A 19,451-nucleotide genomic window follows, 5' to 3' on the forward strand; every position below is an offset into this window, starting at 1 on the left:
AATGTGCTTGGTCTATGGACTGGATCAGTCCAACATAAGAACCCTGGGCTTCTAGATACAGGAACAATCAATCAGCATGTGAAAGGTGGATTGAGATCATGTCAACTGGCCCTACGCTCCACGACTGCACCCACATGGGTCCACTGGAATAGCAAGAGGAAATGGGGTCATGTTCACACAGGTAGGCCTTCCCCCACAGCAACCCCCAGGGGTCCCAGCATCCGCTAGCTCCATCTCTGGTGGAAGCTCCTGTATATGCGATCCTGAAAACCAGAGGGTCCCAGATGCTGCATCTGATGGAATTTCATTGCTGCTGATGGTCTTTCACCCATTGGCTCAAAAAAAAATCATGCCGATGATGAAAGGCAGCATATTTCTGTGCATGGGCATGGAGTATAACTAGGTCTGTGCATATGCCGACATTCTGGGGGAAATGCAGAAAAGGCACAAGAAGTGGGGCTGAGCGTGGAATTCTCCTTCCTAAACTCTCAACTCTCATTTTACTAGAGGCAAGTTGCTAGTCGTTATTATGGCAAAGGCATGCTTAAAAGGGCATGGGAAAGAGCTTCTGAGCTTGCAGCATGCAGAGGGGTGGTTAGACAAGATCTGATTGGTGAAGACCTAATCTTCAGTCTCCTGTGGATCTCCTTGCAAGCCTCCCTTCCATGGCTAGCAAAACAACCACAATGAATTCTGCAAAACAATTAAAAAGAACCCTGCAACTTGAAGAAATCATGCATGCATGCAAATTCTCAGAGGTTGCAGAATGTATCCCTTTTTTGCACCAACTTTTGTTTCCTTTGGTGTGAGAACTTTAAAAAAAAAAAAATACTGAGCCTATTCAGCCCTGAGTATAATTTTGCCCTATTGCTGAGCAAACTCTGAGAGCTACAAAGCTCACTGCAACATCCCTGACAGTTGTCTCTTACTCCCACCCTGTCTATACCTGCCACCCTCATCTTCCTGTGCTCCCTTTCTGCTCCAGGCTAGTTACAGAGAAAGTAACTGAGATATTTGAGATCATAAAGGGTTTTGGATGAATGAACCTGGAGTGACTAAAGCTTTTAGCAAAGAATGGGAAGGATCGCCAAGGCACGCCGTCACATTACATAAACATATGCTTAACGGTACCCATCCTATGTGGGGGCCTGGCGCCACCGTTGCATTAAGTGAAACCGTAGACCAAAATTGGAAGGTGCACGTCTCTTGGCTCTCAATAACTGCTTTTCTGTTCCTTTTCAGAGTTCAAGTGAAAAAGCCAAATTACTGACAAAGAATGTGGATGGTGCCAAGGAGGTCCTGACCCAATGTAAGAGAAAGGGGCTAGGGATGGGAGGGGATGGGAGGGGCGGGCTGCCCACCCACCCCCGCCACACAATCATCCAGGGTTATTTTATAATGAAAATTCAGAACTGCACAATGATAGGTGAGTGAAATGCATGCATGTAGATGTGCTATTACAATACACACCCGTGCATTCTCCTTGTCTGTGTACACACTTTGTTGCCTGGAGTCACATTCCACGACTTTTAGAAGCCTACCTCGAGTGGGAGAAAATCCTCAGAACTGGGAATTTGACAGCACTATTGCAGGAGAGTGTTATATCCATTGGTGAAGTCTCTGTGGGGGGATAGCAATGGGGTCTGCAGAAAACATCTTTGCAGGGGCAGGGGGGAGAAATGGGTCTGTTTGATCAGGGTCTGGGTTCTAGAGGAGTCTGGACTTGACTTTTCTCATGGTTATCAGTCACTTGTTACATTATCTAAAATAACACAGCTTTGCATGACCTGAATTTTTGAACTACACAAATGTTCTTTTAGAATCAGACTTCTTTTTTTAAAAAAAATGGTACTGCATGTTTTGTGTCTAGTTGCACAATTTAAAAAGCATTGCAAGCATCCATGTTCTCATTTCATGCAAGTTGCTCAAAGCTGTCACTCCACTATAATGGGAACTTTGAATTTACTTTATTTAATTTTATTTTTTGCATTTATATCCTGCTCTTCCTCTGGGGAACCAGAGCAGTGTACAAACATGGCTATGTTTACGCTCACAACCCAATGTGAGTTAGGTTAGGTTGAGAGAGAAGTGACTGGCCCAGAGTTACCCAGTGAGTTTCATTACTGTGGCCAGAACCTCAGGGGTATACTCGTGAGTCAAATGGGCTGTAACCCAAAATTTGGCTTGAAAAAAGCCAAATCTGGCAACAGAACTCAAGCATCGCTGGTCCTAGTCCAACACTCTAACCACCACACACTGGCTGTCATAGGTTTGTTAGTGTGGCCTTTTCTTTTTTTTGCTGGGATGATGGCTCTTTATCAAATGCGAGGGTGGCGGTGGTGGAGGAGGGAGGAGAAAGAGGAGGAGGAGTTGACAAAAAGACCATAGTCCCAATCACATGTTACGTTGAACACTTATACAATGAGTGAATAGTGTACACAGGTACAGTCATTCACACATTGGCCACATTTCGTGAAACCATGGTTTTCTCTCTCCCCGCTCTCCCATCTGAATTAGGAAGTAATGGAGAGCACTCTCTCTGCATTCAGTAAGACTGCAGAGGAGGGGGAACTGACTCTGCAGGCTTCCTTCTTGACTGAAAGACAGCCTGCACAACCAATCACAGCTGGAGCCATCATGGTGTAGTGGCTAGTGTGCTAGACTGGGACCGGGAAGACCTGAGTTCAAATCCCCATTCAGCCATGAGACTAGCTGGGTGACTCTGGGCCAGTCACCTCTCTCTCAGCCTAACCTACTTCACAGGGTTGTTGTGAGGAGAAACCTAAGTATGTAGTACTTACTCTGGGCTCCTTGGAGGAAGAGCGGGATACAAAATGTAAATTTTAAAAAAACTCTGGTTGGAGGGGACACAGCCTGCAGTTCCACATTCAGATGCAATGCAGGCTGAGTCCAACCTTTGGCTGTGGTGATAAAACTCACTACAACACAATGGTTCAGACTGGAGTTAGAAATCTGAAACCTCAGGTTCATCGCCGCACCAAACTGCATTTCCATGCATTTGGACGTAATGCTCATGGAACCTCTGGCCCATTCAGCTGCGATTCCACATTACGTGCGGATGCAGCCATTCTGTTGAACACAGCAGTACAGTATAGCAGTACACTTCCTACATGTACTATGCATTGGAGAGGCCTGTACCAATAATCTGCTGCTTGACAACTACCTCGCCTTACCCCACGGAAGGGCTGCCTCTGATCCTTCTCTCACTGCTTCACCCATCTTTCACTTCCTGCGTGCTGGCTCTTCAAAACTTGCTGGTTCCTGAGTTTGGTGGAATTTTTTTTGCACCCCTAGAGTTCATCAAAGTTTATCAACTAGTGAGGGCAGGGGTGGAGTTTTTGATTGCGATGAAACCGAATTGAAGAGAGATACAGAAGGAGACATTGCATTCCTCTCAGAAAATAAATGGAAAGCACACGGGGAAATAAAACAGCTGGCGTTTTGCTTGGAATTGAAAATTGCTGAAGGTTGAAGCCTTTAATGTAGGGAGTTTATCAACAGAAGCAACATCTTGGGTTTTTATCTGAAGTCTGGGCAAGGTATTTCCTACTGAGGAAATTTATAGAGCGAGAGATGCAGGGACCAGATTTCAGACCCGGGAAGCCCTTGAAAATGATGTTTGCTGCTATCAGGCACTGCAAATTAATTGATTCAAAATTAGCTGATGGGTGTTATGTATTTATTTATTTTTAAAACCTACATGTAACAGCAAGGACTTGGGCAAGTGGAGTAATGAAGAAATCTTCTCGTTTCACAGTGTGAGTACAGGGTGGCAGACGCTGGGTGAGCTGTTGAAAAAGCAAAAGTGAAGTTGTGTCAGACAGATGCCAGAGGAGCTCTGAAATAAATGGCAGCTTTGGAGAGGTGCTGGGGCATGTTCTATGCTCCCCTCCATTATTTGTGAATCCCTTACAGTGTATTGCATTTGTAATGCAATATTGCCTTTTCACACCTTTGACACGTGATCTTTATTCATGATATGTTTTTGCCTTATAAGTTGATAAATATGAGAACCACCCAGGGACAGAGGTTTGGGGTGGTCTACAAGATAGGGTAACCAGGAAAAAAAACGCACATGAAAAAAGCCCACAAGAAAATTGCGCACAGAAAAAAAACCCACTGTCATAAAAGTGCACAAGAAAAATATGCACACGGAGCATTGCTCACATGAAAAAATGCCCAAATGGAAAATTGCCCACATGGAAAAATACTTACATATATACTATGCTCCAGCGCAATAATTTTTCTGTGTGGGCATTTTCCCATGTGGGCATCTTTCTGTGCCAGCTATGCTCCGTGTGCGCATTTTTCTTGTGCACTTTTATGACAGTGGGTTTTTTTTCTGTGCGCAATTTTCTTGTGGGCTTTATCATGTGTTTCTTTTTTTCATAGAAAAGAAAGAAAGAAAGAAAAAGAAAGAAAGAAAGAAAAGCAAGCACACATGAATCTGTAGGGCCGGCCCATCCATTATTTATTTATTCATTCATTCATTCGATTCGTATACTGCTCTTCCAAAATGGCTCAGGCAGGTGGCTACCTAAAGCACCAGTTCTTGGTGGGGGACATAAACAGTGGGGCTATGCAAAATTGGATTGGAAAAATTGGACATGGTCCAATTTTACCTAAATTGGAGGAGTTCTGAGAGAGTTTGAACCTAAACTTGCACAGCCCAGTTCAACCTGGACTTTTCCAATCCCATTTGAAAAATATTAGAGCTTTCCGGAGCCCCAAATGGCAATGAGAGTCTGCTCTCTCTCTCTCTCTCTCTCTCTCTCTTTCTTTTTAAAGTGATCATGGCTAGGGGCGGGGCGGGGGGAGGAAACATCTCCTGTCCTCTATCTGCTCACTTGCCTGCCTGAGCATATCTTTTTTTAAAAAAAAGTGTAAAGATTTATAGCCTGTTTCGACTCACAAGTGGCCAATTTCCAGGTTTCTCCTGCAATCCCCTGATCTTTAGATTTTCTGATGTTACATCACTTCCCCTCAGACTCTCTGATGTTAGGTTATTTTTCTCCCAGGTTCACAGTGAGTATCTGTGGTTACTCTTTCAGAAATGGTTTAAGGTTTATCTGATCCAAATCCTGACCCTGATCCCAATCCCAATCCCAACTCCAATTTTTACCTACAGAAAGGTCCAAAGGATCCCAAACTGACATTTTTGGGGTTGGATTAGATTGGGTCAGATCCCTCCCAGACTTTGGTGTTCGTGCACAGGTCTAATAAACAGTGCCAGAATATAGCACTGCAAATTATTCTTTCTCTCACTCCCTGAACTACTGCATAGTGGTGTAAAAATATAAGAAGTAATACTGCACCCTGCTCCCCAAAGGGGCTGCACATTCGGCAAATCTTCTTTGTTCATTGCACCTCAGCCCCCAATAAAGAGCTAGTCTCATAAGCTGCACTCCCTCTTCTGAAGATGAATTGCCTGCCTCGGCATTCCTTCCCAAACAGAAATGCTCTCAGACCTGCATTTCTAAATTAAGAGCAATATCTTTTCCTTTCCGAAGTGTTCGAATTTGGCTCGTCAGGCTGGGAACTCTCTCCCACTGGATCCTCAAATCGGTGTGGGCTCGTCATCCACACAGGCTGGTCGTTTGATCGCACAAAGCGACACAACAAAGCTGCACAGCTCAGGTTAAAGCTGGGACTCCGCACTTCCTGGCTAGTGGGAGGTGGGGGTGTCAAAGTCAGACTTCACTTGGAATGCCAAAAACCCTAGGGCTGGCCCTGGAAAGCAGTATTTATTCTTGCCATCTGCTATATCAGCAAGAAAAAAATGAAGGTCTTTCCTCTGCTCTTAAAGAAGCTCAGGGGTGCAGAGAGAGGGCAAGCGTGAGAAGAAACTCCTCACTTAAATGTTTTCTGTAAGGGAGGAATGACACTTTTGTGGGGAGATATGGCTTACTAGGTTTGGTTCAGTAAAATGGGAAGGGAAACGCCTCAAAAGCTTAGGGGAGGGGGATCTGCACCCCTGCAGAAGCCTTAGAACCTATCTGTTTGGCCTGGCCTTCCAGGGTTTTTAATTAGTTTTAATTGTTTTAACATTGTAACCTGGTTTTCAGGCTTTTAATTGTTCTGATGGTTTAATTGTTTTTTATGATGTTTTAATTAATTGATGTTTATATAGAAATTGAATTATTATTATTATTATTATTATTATTATTATTATTAATAATAATAGTTTTTGGTTTTAACGGTTTCTGTTTTAATTGTAAACCACCCTGAGCCATTTTAGAAGGGCGGTATAAAAATCAAATCAAATCAAATCAAGTCAATAAATAAATAAATAAATAAATAAATAAATAAATAAAATGTGAAGAAGAACTGAAATGCTCAGCACCCCTCTCACGCAGTGCCCCAAACAGTCCCCTGGGTTGTTTAGAGGGCCTCTCCCTATATCTAGCCCTGCATACAAGGAGCAAATTAGCGAGAGGGGAGAGAGTTCCAGCTGCTACAGGGAAGTAAAGGTACCACTGGCGGTATATCACTCATGGGACCTGGAGGCCTTAACTATGAACTTTCTGTTTTATAGGGATTAATAACAGGGGTGAAAAGATTATTGCTGGGCCAAATTTTAATGTTTGGATATTCACATGGAAATTCTTGACAAACTCCAGGCAGCTGCTGCAACTTGATGCCCGCGAATGAAACCACAAATTGTATGTCCACCAAATTGCAATGCTGCTGTGTGAAATCCTTTGCATCTTCAGCCTGGGGTGGGGCTTTGGCAGGTATCAAGCCTCGTGGCGGCGAGGGCAGTGGCGGCGACATTTGGCGCTGCTCCATATGCTTTCCTCTAGTTAGGGGCAGGCAACATTGGTTTTCCAGCTGTTGTTGAACTACGACTCCCATCATCCACAGCCAAGGTTGCCTACCCCCTGCTCTAGTACCTGCTATCCTCTGCCTCAGTTACCTTGTCAGCTCAGTGTGTAATCACATCTGATCCTAATCTGCAACTTCTCTCTATTGGCTGGCCATCTTCGTGGACCATTGGGAGTGCTATCAAATATGCATGGGACTCTACCTCACCTTGTATGTGACAAAGGGGTGGAAGACTGATTTTGTTTTTAATAATTACCATAAGTTTTTTTAAAAAATTCTGAAGTATTTTACGATCTGATCAATTGACGGGAGTAAAATCATTGGGGTACGGGGCATATGTGGCCTCCATCTTGTTTGTTTGTTATTTCTCTGTGTAAACCACCCTGAGCCATTTTTGGAAGGGCGTTATAGAAATCGAATTAATAATAATAATAATAATAATAATAATAATAATAATAATAATAATAATTTGGAGGAGCAGAACAGGAGAGAACCCCAGAAATAGATAGCTCACCCCTCAATTGACATATCGGCCGACATCCAGACTAACTCATGTGTGTGCGAGACAATTGCATAACTATGCTAATGGAGGTTTTCAGAACTGAGCTCTTGCCCTCTTGTACAATCATTTCCCCCAAAACATAAGAGGCATGCCACAGGCTGTGCACCATGCCGCAGTAGCGCAAACATGTTAATGCTGGTGCAACACGAGCCAGGAATGCAAGCTCCAGACTGAGCACAAGTGATGAGCACCACAGCCTTGCACTAGTGCTGTTTGTTTGCACTAGTGCTTCATGAATCTGGATGTCACCCATTTTTCCAGGGAGATCACTGTGCAAATACTGAAGTTTTTCTTCTTCCCAGGTGTGGGGCCAGCTGAACAGCACCCTGGGTCCAGCCCTGCCCAGAGGCCCCTCTGATGATGTCCTGTGCAGATGACATTACGTGCATGGGGTGTGCCCTGAATAAACCCCACCCCAGGACACTGGGTGCCCTGAGCGAGCTCTTGCTGATCCTTTTCAGGCATTTGCTGCCTGAAAGCATCTATTCCCCTTTCAGGGAGAATAGACACTTTCAGGCAGCAAGCGCTGTCTGAAATGACATGGAAGCGCTTGCTCGGGCTCTTTGGAGCTCAAAGCCATGCCCCCTTTGCGCGTGATGTCACATGCAAAGGGGGCATGGCCTTGAGCTCTGAAGAGGCCGAGTGAGTGCTTCCATGTCATTTCAGACAGTACATAGGAACATAGGAAACTGCCATATACTGAGTCAGACCTTTGGTCTATCTAGCTCAGTATTGTCTTCACAGACTGGCAGCGGCTTCTCCAAGGTTGCAGGCAGGAATCTCTCTCAGCCCTATCTTGGAGATGCTGCCAGGGAGGGAACTTGGAACCTTCTGCTCTTCCCAGAGCTGCTCCATCCCCTGAGGGGAATATCTTGCAGTGCTCACACATCAAGTCTCCCATTCATATGCAACCAGGGCAGACCCTGCTTAGCTAAGGGGACAAGTCATGCTTGCTACCACAAGACCAGCCCTTCTCCCTTTGTCTCCCTCTCTGGAGGAAGAGAAAGGGGAATAGATGCTTTCAAGCAGCAAATGCTGCCTGAAAAGGATTGGCAAGTGCTCACTCAGGGCTCTCAGTAGCCCGGGCGTGGGAAGGGGGGTTCATTTAGGGCTCTTCCGGAGCCCAAGCCACGCCCCCCAGGGGCTTCAGCGGCCCCTACCATTGGCGGCTCGGGTTCTTTGAACCTGTTCACATAATGGTGGCTGTGCCCCTGCTTCTTCCATATTCCTTCCTTTAATAACTAGCTGAAAAACTGACAGTGGAGGAGGAGGGATGGGGAGTTCCCATCCTCTCCCCATTCGCATTCCCCACCCTCCAGAATGAGGCAGATCTGTCTTGGTAAAACCACATGTGAAAAGGACCCAGTTGTCTTAGTGGAGAACAATTTGAGCATGAGCCAGGAGTGTGAATCAGCTGCTAAAAAGCTACTGCAATCTGAGGCTGCACTAACAGAGCCAGGCTCGGACTGGCCCATAGGTCAACAGAGCATATTCCCGGTGCGCCCTACCCACGTGGTGCCCCTGCGCCCCAACTCTCACCCTTAATTACCTATTCTGCTCAAAACCTGGCGCCCTCCCCACATACATTCTGGCACCCTCTCGGTGCCCCCAGTCCGGCCCTGAACAGAGCTACAGTGTCCAGATAATGAGAAATAATCATTCCACTACTGATCTGTGGTGGCCAATGGCCAGACCTCACTTGCAATACTGTGTCCAGTTCTGGGCTCCTGATTTTAAGGATGTTGATTAGGGATGTGCACGAATCAATTTCTTTTATTTGATTTGTACCTGGATCGAAGCACCCTTGATTTGTTTCGGGTCCAAATCTGGCCAGCTAGCACAGGGGTGATACATTTTGTCCACAAACTGCCCCAAACAGGTATATTCTGGTACAAATTGTTTTGTACCCGAATCAATTCGCACAGACAGCAGACGCAGGCAGTGATTCTCTTAGCAGCAGGGAGGGGGTGAAAAAAAATTCTCTTCTCTTTTCCTCATTCAGGAAAGCAGGAACAAAAAGCAGACAATCCACAGCAGGCAGGAAAGGCAAGACAAAGCTCCTCTCTCTCTCTCTCTCTCTCTCTCTCTCTCTCTCTCTCTCTCTCTCTCTCTCCTTACACAAAATCGAGATACCAAGAGAGATCACAACAAAATGGGGATCTGAATCTATGAATTTTTCAAATCTGAAATCTGGGTGATTTGTTTTGGACCCGAATCTGGCCAGCTAGCACAGGGATTTGTTTTGTCCACAAATCACCCGCAACAGGTAGATTCAAGTACAAATCGTTTTGTACCCGAATCGATTTGCACATTCCCAATATTGATAAATTGGAATGCCTTCAGAGGAGCACCACAAAGATGGTCTGGAAGCCAAACCTTATGAGGAATGGCTCAAGGAGCTGGGCATGTTTATCCTGAAGAGGAGAAGACTGGGCAGGAGGGAGATGATAGCTATCTTCAAACATCTGAAGGGCCATCATATAGAAGACAAAAATGGATGGTCTCTGTTGCTCCTGAGGGCAGAACTAGAACCAATGGGTTGAAATTACAGGGAAACAGATCTAGGATAGTTGTCAGGAAGAGCTTCTTAACTGTAAGAGCTGTTTGACAGTGGAACAGTCCGCCTCATGCAGTGGTGGGCACTCCATTGTTTGAGTTTTTCAGACAGAAGCTGGGCCGCCACCTGAAAGAGATGCTGCAGCAATTTCCGGCACTGAGCAGGGGGCTGGACTGCTCCAGTGGCCAGCCAGCCAGAGCTTGAAGATGCCCTGATGATACTGCAGTGCTGGCAGCCAGCCACACGAGGCAGCTGCTCACAAATTCTAAGGCTTTTAGCTTCCACCCAGGCAGGCAGTTGCTGGCATCTGCCACACATCAGATGGCAGAGGGATGTTGGGCAAAGCCTTAGAAGGTTATTAGAGCGAGTGGGTACATTTATAGTGGAGAAAGTGGCCCTTAAGATGTCATGGTCCTAGACCACTTTGGGCTAGGAATGTCAAGAAGATCTGGGAGGCAGTGAAGTTGACATACGGTCAGAGTTATTTGCTGTTTCAAGATAGGGAAGCCCAGCCTGGGCTAGGCTGTGCATGAGAATCAGTGGGATTGAGCCCAATTCCAGCGGGGAAGCACCGCCTAGCCCAGCTTTTTAGCCCGGCCTTTAACCCAGGCTTCCTGACTGGGTTAAAGGCCGCATTCAGCTCGCTCAAGGAGACACAGAGATGAGTGCCTCGAGCGCCCAGCCTCTGGGAGAATCCTATAATCCACTGTGCATTCAGCACAGTGCATTGTGGGATACCCAGAGGCTGGAACACATTGTCCTGGCTCTCTGGAAACGGATCGTGTGGGAGCATGGATGGCACTCCCAGCAACATTTTGTCAGTCATCTGGGGGGAAGGTGAGTGAAGCAAAACCTTCCCTCCACCCACCTGCACCCCCTCACGCAACTGTGGCCGTGTTAATGACCTCTCTGTCTCAACCCTGCCAGACTCAGCTTTGCTTGGCAGGGACTAGGGACAGGGCCTTTTCAGTTGTGGCCCCTCACCTTTGGAATGCCCTCCCAGAAGAGCTTTGCACGTTTCCTCTCTGGTGACTTTTTTTAAAAGACTCTCCTCTTTAGAGAGCCTTTTTAGCATTTTGAACCAATGATCCTTGGTTTTTAAGCTTGGTTTTAGTTGGACCTGCAGTGTTTAGCCCCAGTTTAGCCCTATGTTTTAAACTGCTTTGCAGTCCATTTACTGATTTCTTTTAACAGTATGTTATTTTATTATGATTTATGGTTGCAAGCCTCCTCAAGCAACATTATCCTGGAAGGGCAGGATATACATATTTTAAATAAGTAAAATCTGGGTGTCACCAAAAAGGCAGGAGTGATGGTGGCCAGGTCTTCTGTTAGCCATAAGAGGAGATACCCAGAATGTATAAAGCACGGGGGCTTTGGGCCAATCAAATTCTCATTCAGAAATCCTTCTTTCCAATCCTGTTCAGTATTTTGAAAACCATTAAGCAGCCTGCATGCTACCGTCCCCTCCGTTCCAGCCCACACACCCCCTTCAGCCAACCTTACAGGTTATCAACTCACCATGGTCTCTGTTTTGATTAGGCCATCACCGGAGCGAAAGGAAAAGCCTTTGGCAACAAAGCCGGGGCATTCCTCCCATCTGCAGGCAACAGTTAATTGCAAACCTTGTTCCTTGAAGTGCTGCCACAATCCCTCGCTTCACTGCGAAGACTTTGAAATCCACCTAATGCACGAGAAAGATTACAAGTTGTGCACTTGGCTACTTCTGGCCAGGTGCGTGCACAGTGGAACATGAAGACGGTGAGGGAAATTGCTTGCTACAGCAGAGAGGAGGCCGACAAACCTCTTGATTGCCATATTAGTTTAGCTTAAAAAATGGAGAGGAAGCAACCCTGTGCAGCAATCGTGGCAGGAAGGAAGGGCTGAAGCCTGGGTAAAGAGAAAGTGGGAACAGGCTGTCTGCCTCAGGGCCTGTTCCAGAGGGAAGTGAGGCTGGACCTTGGTCAGAGAGCAAAGCATGCCCCTCCATCCTCAACAGCATGCCCCTCCATCATACCGAGCAGCCAAGAAGGTCAGGGGGAATGTGGCCGATTTATTATTTGTTTTACACAGGTTTTTTCTGGGTTAAGAGGGTATCACAGGGAATTCTTTGCCTGAGATTTTCTCTCTCCTGCTTCCCGCAAAAAAAAAGAAAAAAGAAATCCTGAGCAGCCATTAATCTGCCATATTGATTTATTCTGTATCATCATCATCATCTTATCACGTATTATGCAAGGATCCCAGTGAGCTGTTTTGTACTGCTCGCAAAACTACAGAATATCCAGAGCAATTCCCACGGTGCCATAGAACAGGGCTTGTCCTGTTTGTCTTGTAAAACTGCGCACTTATGTGGTCTTACTGCCATGATTTCCAATGGCCATAGCACTCCAGAAGGGCAATTCCATAATTTAAATAGTAGCGGATCTAAGCCCGTTTCCACAACCACATGGGCACTGCTTTAGATGCCCACATAGTAGCTTTTGCACAACGTGTGAGCCATCATTGTTATTAAGAATCTCTCTCTCTCTCTCTCTCTCTCTCTCTCTCTCTCTCTCTCTCATTTATATATCACCCCATACAAAATCTTTGGGCAGTTTACAAATTAAAACACAATTAAAAACTTAAATCATATAAACCAAATGTTAAAAGACATCAGTAAAACTTTAAAACGTTATAAACTAAAAGCCTGATAAAATAGGTGCATTTTCAATAGTCACTTAAAAACAGTCAGAGATGGGGAGGTTATGATTTCATCTGGGGGCACAGTCCATAGCCCTAGGGAAACCCTAGGGAAGGCCCAGTATGGGGTCAACACCGAATGAGGCAGTGGTAACAATAACTGGACCTCTCCCAATGATCCTATAGGCAGAGGGATTCGTGAAGAAGAAGGTCCTCTCTTATATGGGGAGGGCTTAATCCCTCCAAGACCGAGTTGTTCTTGTTCAGTTTGCAATCTGGCCAGTTGTCATGTATGAGTTTATCTCAACGGGGTTATGCTTCCCTTGAAAGAGACTATTCGTGATCTGGGGGTCCTTCTGGACTCGCAGCTCCTGCTTGAACAGCAGGTGGAGGCTGTGGCCAGGAGTGCCTTTGCCCAGCTCTACCTAGGGTTGCCTTTGAAAATGATTTGGAAGCTTCAGCTAGTCCAGAATGCAGCAGCCCGCCTCCTCATGGGTGGCCATAAATTTGTTAGTGCCACACCTCTTTTATGGTTGCTGCACTGCTTGTCTGTTCACTTCCGGGTCCAATTCAAAGTGCTGGTTCTCACGTACAAAACCGTTATGGGCTTAGCACTTGTATATCTCCGGGATCGCCTCTCTCAGCCGCTGGTATCCCATCCTGTGACATCTTCTCAGCTGGCCCTCCTTAGCGTCCCGAAACCTGGTGTAGCACATGGTGCCTGGGCCTGTAGGAAGGCCTTCTCTGTGGCTGCCCCTCTTCTTTGGAACACTCTCCCCCACCCCAGATTCATTCAGATCCCTCTTTAGTTGCTTTTAAGGCCCTTCTAAAGACCTACCTGTTTCACCAGGCGTTTGTCCTTTAATTTTTTTTGTTATTGGTATTGTTGTTCACCACTTAGAATCTTTGGAGGAGGCAGTATATAAGAATTTTTTTAATAGATAGATAGATAGATAGATAGATAGATAGATAGATAGATAGATAGATAGATAGATAGATATGGTTCTCTGTCTCAAAGTGGCTCACCATCTAATAAACACCAGGGAGACCCCAGCAATGCCGTGCGAGGCTGAATAGGGACACAGTTGCTCTCCCACTGCTAAATATGAGAACACATCCTTTAAACGCACTACTTTGCCTGCTTATCAGGGGTATTGGTATTTGAGGTTTAACTCTGGTCTTCATGGAAGCAGAACCACTGACCATCCTGAGAAGGCAGAAAAGCTTGCAAAGCAAAGTGTCCCCATCACCATATCCACCTCCCCTGCTTCTTCAGTTAGAAGGGGGTCCTACTCCCCTCCCCTCAGAGAGGCCAGTCGAACCACCAACTTGAGCAAGGCAACACAAGCTTTACGTAAATAACGATTCATAGCAAGAAGTTGAGAGGTCATCCAGGACAAGTCAAAAGGAGCTTCCATGATTAGAGGCAGTGTACCACTAACAGCTGGATGCTGGTGACAAATAGGCCGCTGCTTGTCTGTGAGCTTCCCACAGTTTCTGGCTGGCTACTGCTGAATGCTAGGTGAGGTAGACCTTTGGCAGACTTCAACAGGAGAACACCCAGGTCCTTGTGTCTTTCTGGGTGCCAGCAGGCCCTCTGCAGAAAGGTGGATTCCAAATCCATTCCCCAGAGCCACATGCCTACCTGCTGCTTGATGAATGCATTTCCTCTTTTTTGTGCTCCAGTGCCTGGAAGGAGCATCTTGCTAATGGACTTTCATTACCGACTTCCTTTTAGCACAAGTAGGGGCCAGCAATTAGGCTCCGACCATGCATCACGACCCCTGGCTGTCTCACTGGGGGCTTTGATCCCACCTTTGCTCACTGACACACAGCTAATAACCAGAAGCGGCACAAACCAAACTATCCCCCTCCTGAGTTATACCTCAATCTATATCCCAAGACAAATAGGGGGAGTGTAATGAGCTATTACAGCCACTATCTGATTGACCTGAGCTCATACTTAGATAGAGAGAAGGCCAATATGGAAAGAGAGAGAAACTACCACCCCCTCACCAAAAATTATGGATGCAGAAAATGAGGACAGGATTTCTACCCCAAGATTTGATTCGGGAAATGAATAAATAGTTGGCTAAAATACAGAGCATCAGTGCAGTGAGAGTCAGAGAGAACTTCCCAACTAACTGCACTGGTGCAACCGGGAAGTGGCAATTTTTGAAGCCCTCCCCTTCCTCAGGAAGCCCTCTGTGCCACCCAAAAATATGTCCTCGAGGGACTGTGCAACTCTCAGGGACATGTTTTCAGGTGGCACAACAGGCTTCCTGGGAAAGGGAAAGGAGGAGATCTGGTCTTGTGGTAGCAAGCATGAATTGTCCCCTTTGCTAAGCAGGATCCACTCTGGTTGTATTTGAATGGGAGACTACTGTACATGTATGAGCACTGTAAGATATCCCCCTTAGGGGATGGGTCCACTCTGGGAAGAGCATCTAGGTTCCAGGTTCCCTCCCTGGCATCTCCAGGACAGGACTTAGAGAGATTCCTGCCTGCAACCTTGAAGAAGCCACTGCCAGTCTGTGCAGACAATACTGAGCTAGATGGACGAATGGTCTGACTTGGTAGAAGGCAGCTTCCTACGTTCCTAAGGGGAGGGCATCATGAATTGCTACTTCTTTCCTGCACCGGTGTAGTTAGTTGGGACATTCTGTTAGGCGGCTCCCTTTAGGGATGTGCATGAACCAGTTTGGAGGTCTGGAGTTTGGGCCAGTTTGGCAGTGGGGGCATTAAGGAGCATTAAGGAGCAGGGAAGGTGCTCTTCCCGCCCCCCAGCCACATTTTCCCCACCAGCGCTGTCTGAAAAATCACTGGCACGGGGCGGCAGCATGCCTCCTTGCCATCCCAGTCAGTGTTGGACCGGAAGTGGCCGGAGCACATGCACACGTCACACACGAGCACGCACATCAGCCACTCCTGGGCCAGCGCTGGCCAGGGCTGCAAGGAGGTACACTGCTGCCCCATGCCAACGATTTTGGAGACAGCACCGGTGGGGGAAATGCGGTGGGGCTCGGGGGAGATGAGCACCCTCCCTGCTCCTTAAAGGTAACCCCCCACTACCAAACCGGCCGAGTGCCAGTTCGTGCACATCCCTAGCTCTCTTGCTGCACCAGAGCATCCTTGCTCTGTATGTCAGCCATTGTGTTTTACATTGCAGTTATTTTCCTGTGCAGGAATCATGTGTGTTGGGATTGATGGAAGATGATCAGTTAAAATGAAAATGAAAATATAGCAATCTGAAATATAGAGAATAGGCACATCAAGCCCCTGGTGGGCCATCATTCGTGATCGGTAGACTGCCTTCAAGTTTTGTTGGCCTGCTCAAGTGCCACACAGGAATGTTCAGTTCTCAGGGCCTCAGCTGTGTTCCGTACCTGCCACTGGTGCCTGCATAGTTCCACTAGGAAACGCTTGAAGAGAAGTAGCAGGTGTGTATGTGGGTACCAGCAAACCTCTAGAGTTTCTTTAGGCTGCTGACTTCAACTCATTTCAAAAAAAGGTCATCTCTGTTGCAGATACCACAAGGTTGCTCTGCTCATAGATCTGCATTATATGTGTGTGTGTGTGTGTGTGTGTGTGTGTGTGTGTGTGTGTGTGTGTGTGTGTGTAGCCGAACAGCATGTGGGTAGTGAGTAGGGCAGACCTGTTTTATAACTGATGCTTCCCTTGAAAACAACAATAAATATTATGCTCTTTTAACTAAGGTTTTATTCAGAAGCAACTCCATTATTTCTTCTCTCCTTTCCCTCCATTTCTTTTCTGACACTGCCACCACCACCCACCCACACTCACATATTCTTTACAGGATCCCCACTGGGACAAACATCCAAACAGCAAAACACAAAAGATAACTAGATAGAATACAACACATCCCTCCCCTATATAACACCTCCCCTATATAACAACTACAATTGAATTAATTTAAAATTTAGTAACAAAGCCTTGAAGTCTTTGAGGTGATCTCCTGTCATGGATGTTTATCCTAAGTCTTGGGTTCTCTGGCACAGGAGCTGTTTGTGATTTTTCTTTGGTTACCGAGGCTTGTCCATCACTTTCATCAGCCTCATTTGTGAGGTCAAAACTGGAGGCAAGATCAAAGTCCTTTCCAGATCCTCACCTGAGATTGGACTCCCTTCTCTCCTGTTGCATAGTATGGATGCTGGAAAGTGTTCCATTTCTTTCTGTCATCCAATATGTCAATCTCTTTGGATTTTGATCATTTGTTTTGGTCCAGAATATTGAGAACAGCCCCTTTTCACTTTATAAGGCAACCACACACGAACAAAGTTCCCCATCTGAAACGTCTGCTGTTCTGCGCCCTGTTTCCAGTCTACATACAATTTATTTTTGTTGCTTCTCCCTTACCTGATTATGAATCTCTGCATCCTCAGTATGAGATGGACGGAAAGTCCTATCAGTAGCTGCCATTGGGTAAGTTTGGTTGTAGTTTTGAGTCCTCTCAGCAGTTCAGATGGTGATTGTCCTGTTGTAGAAGGAGCAGGAGTTCAATAAGCAAATAGAGTTCCACAGATTGCCTCTTTCCAGGGTTGTTGTTTTGTAGTAACCAGTTGTAAACTGTCCTTCACTAACCTGTTGATTCGTTCCACTAAGCCATTCCCTTGAGGATGGTACAAGGAAATAATCTTGTCTTTTATCCCATGGTTATGCAAAGATTGCTCCATTTCGAATGAGGTAACCTGTGTCCCATTGTCAGTCATGACTTCTTTAGGAAGAACTTCTCTCACAAAAACTGCAGCCATGAACTGGATCACCTTGTTTGTAATAATGTTGCCAGCATTTGCTTCTGGTCACCTTGTTAATGGTACTGCTCCTGGGGAATTGTCAAACACTCCTGACTACTTTGGGGCTTGTGATTTTGGGGCTTGAGTTACCCCTGTAACTGGGCAAAGAGGCATCTTTTTAACATGGCGAATCTCTATTTAGCAGGGGGAGAGTAACTGGCCCTATCCACACCCAGCACAGTACTTCCAGAGACTGTTGCTGGTGTCTCTCTTATATTTCTTTTTAGGTGGTGAGCCCTTTGGAGACGGGGATCCATCTTATTTATTTGTTATTTCTCTGTGTAAACTGCCCTGAGCCATTTTTGGAAGGGCGGTATAGAAATCTAATAAATAAATAAATATACATAAATAAATAACAATCTGATCCCCGATCATTTCATCAGTAAAGCTGGTGAACATGCAGTTTACACTTAATTCACACAGCGCTGTGACATATTGATAACAGATTCACCAGGGAGTTGGGATCAAGAATGGAACTTGTAACATTCAGCAATCACATTCAAAGTAGAGTTGAAATTATCATCTAAGCCTTGAAGAGCAGCTTCATAAGTGTTGGAATCACCTTCCAAGTTGGCAGGAAAGGGCAAATGAGCATATATTCTTTGGCCTTCAAGGCCCAGGCAGTGAAGCAATATAGCCTTCTACTTTGCTGGAGTAAAATCAGGGCTCTGTATAGTGAGGAGGCAATTGCAGAAATAGGACCTCCATTATATCCAGGGAAGAGCAGGTTCCCCTGGGGTGGACCCCCCCCCCCCGCAAAAAGAAAAGAAAAGCTGCAGCGGGCATGCAGTGAACAGCAGAGTCCAGGACTGAGAAGGGAAAAATACCTTCAGCAGTTGTGCAGCTCAGGAAGCTGGAGAAACAATCAGCAGCAGCAATAGCAGAATGCAGCAGTTCAAGAATGTAGGCCCAGTAATGCAAGGAAAGGAAGATGCAGGAACTTTCACAAGCTTTACAGGCTCACATGCATAGCTGGTTCAAAATCTCACTGTCACATGTTTTATAGCTGCTTCCGTTGTGAATGGCAAGAAATATTATGCAGGTATAACTAAGGCTTTATTCAGAAGCAACTCTATTTTTTCTCCTTCTCCTTTCCCTCCCTTTTCTTTCTGACTTCACCCCCGCCCCCATACTCTCTACAGGAACCCCACTGGGACAAACATCCCAACAACAAAACACAAAAGATAACTAAATAGAATACAACAATCTGTGTCATAAGAACATAAGAACAGCCCTGCTGGATCAGGCCCAAGAATGCCCATCTAGTCCAGCATCCTGTTTCACACAGTGGCCCACCAGATGCCCCTGGGAGCCTACAGGCAGGAGTTGAGGGCATGCATTGCCTCCTCTCCTGCTGTTACTCCCCTGCAACTGGTACTCAGAGACATTGTGCTTCTGAGGCTGGAGGTGGCCTATAGCCCTCCCAGTAGTAGCCGTTGATAGACCTCTCCTCCATGAAGTTATCCAAACCCCTTTTAAAGCTGTCACCACATCTTGAGGCAGAGAATTCCACAAGTTGACAGCTTTTTTTTTTAACCACCATCCATTTTGCAGCACAAGTACGCTACCCACCAGCTGTGGTAGTTGTGCTCTCCTGGCTGGCTGGTGGCTGCCATTTTCCTCCATGGGTCATATGGAAACTATGCTATGTCATCAAATAGTATCATTGTAAGGAGAATTCTGAGGGGGGAAATCGCTGGCTGCAGCTAGATAGGGTTGCCATCTCTGACTGAAGCTATTCCTGGAGGGGTATATAATATGAATAAACATATTCATGTGTATATATATTCCACAATATCAACATCACAGCTGACTCAAGCCTTCAAGATTGCTTCCACAAGATTCCTGGAGACTGCAGGCTAATCCTGGCAACCCTACCGAAAGAACACTGCCAGCACCTGCAAGGACCCACCCCACTCCCACTAATTACTTCCTGCCCCCAACTATCCTTCTCATGAGTGGAGCAGCCCCAATGCGGAAGAGCCCTTTTGAC

General features: G+C 46.1%; 1 long non-coding RNA gene across 2 annotated transcripts; it reads right to left on the bottom strand.

Moving 5' to 3' along the window:
* Positions 1-3,698: 3,698 nt before the first annotated feature.
* Positions 3,699-19,113, bottom strand: LOC128325991 (uncharacterized). Of its 2 annotated transcripts, none has more exons than XR_008307784.1 (4): positions 19,031-19,113; positions 17,022-17,139; positions 11,487-11,649; positions 3,699-3,809 (listed from the first exon to the last, which is right to left on the bottom strand). It is a non-coding gene; the product is annotated as an uncharacterized LOC128325991 (long non-coding RNA). The 2 variants fall into 2 exon arrangements; XR_008307785.1 differs by lacking the exon at positions 19,031-19,113 and adding an exon at positions 18,286-18,549.
* Between the last annotated feature and the right edge of the window lie 338 nt (positions 19,114-19,451).

Source organism: Hemicordylus capensis, chromosome 5 (assembly GCF_027244095.1).
Source record: "Hemicordylus capensis ecotype Gifberg chromosome 5, rHemCap1.1.pri, whole genome shotgun sequence".
NCBI lineage: Eukaryota > Metazoa > Chordata > Lepidosauria > Squamata > Cordylidae > Hemicordylus > Hemicordylus capensis.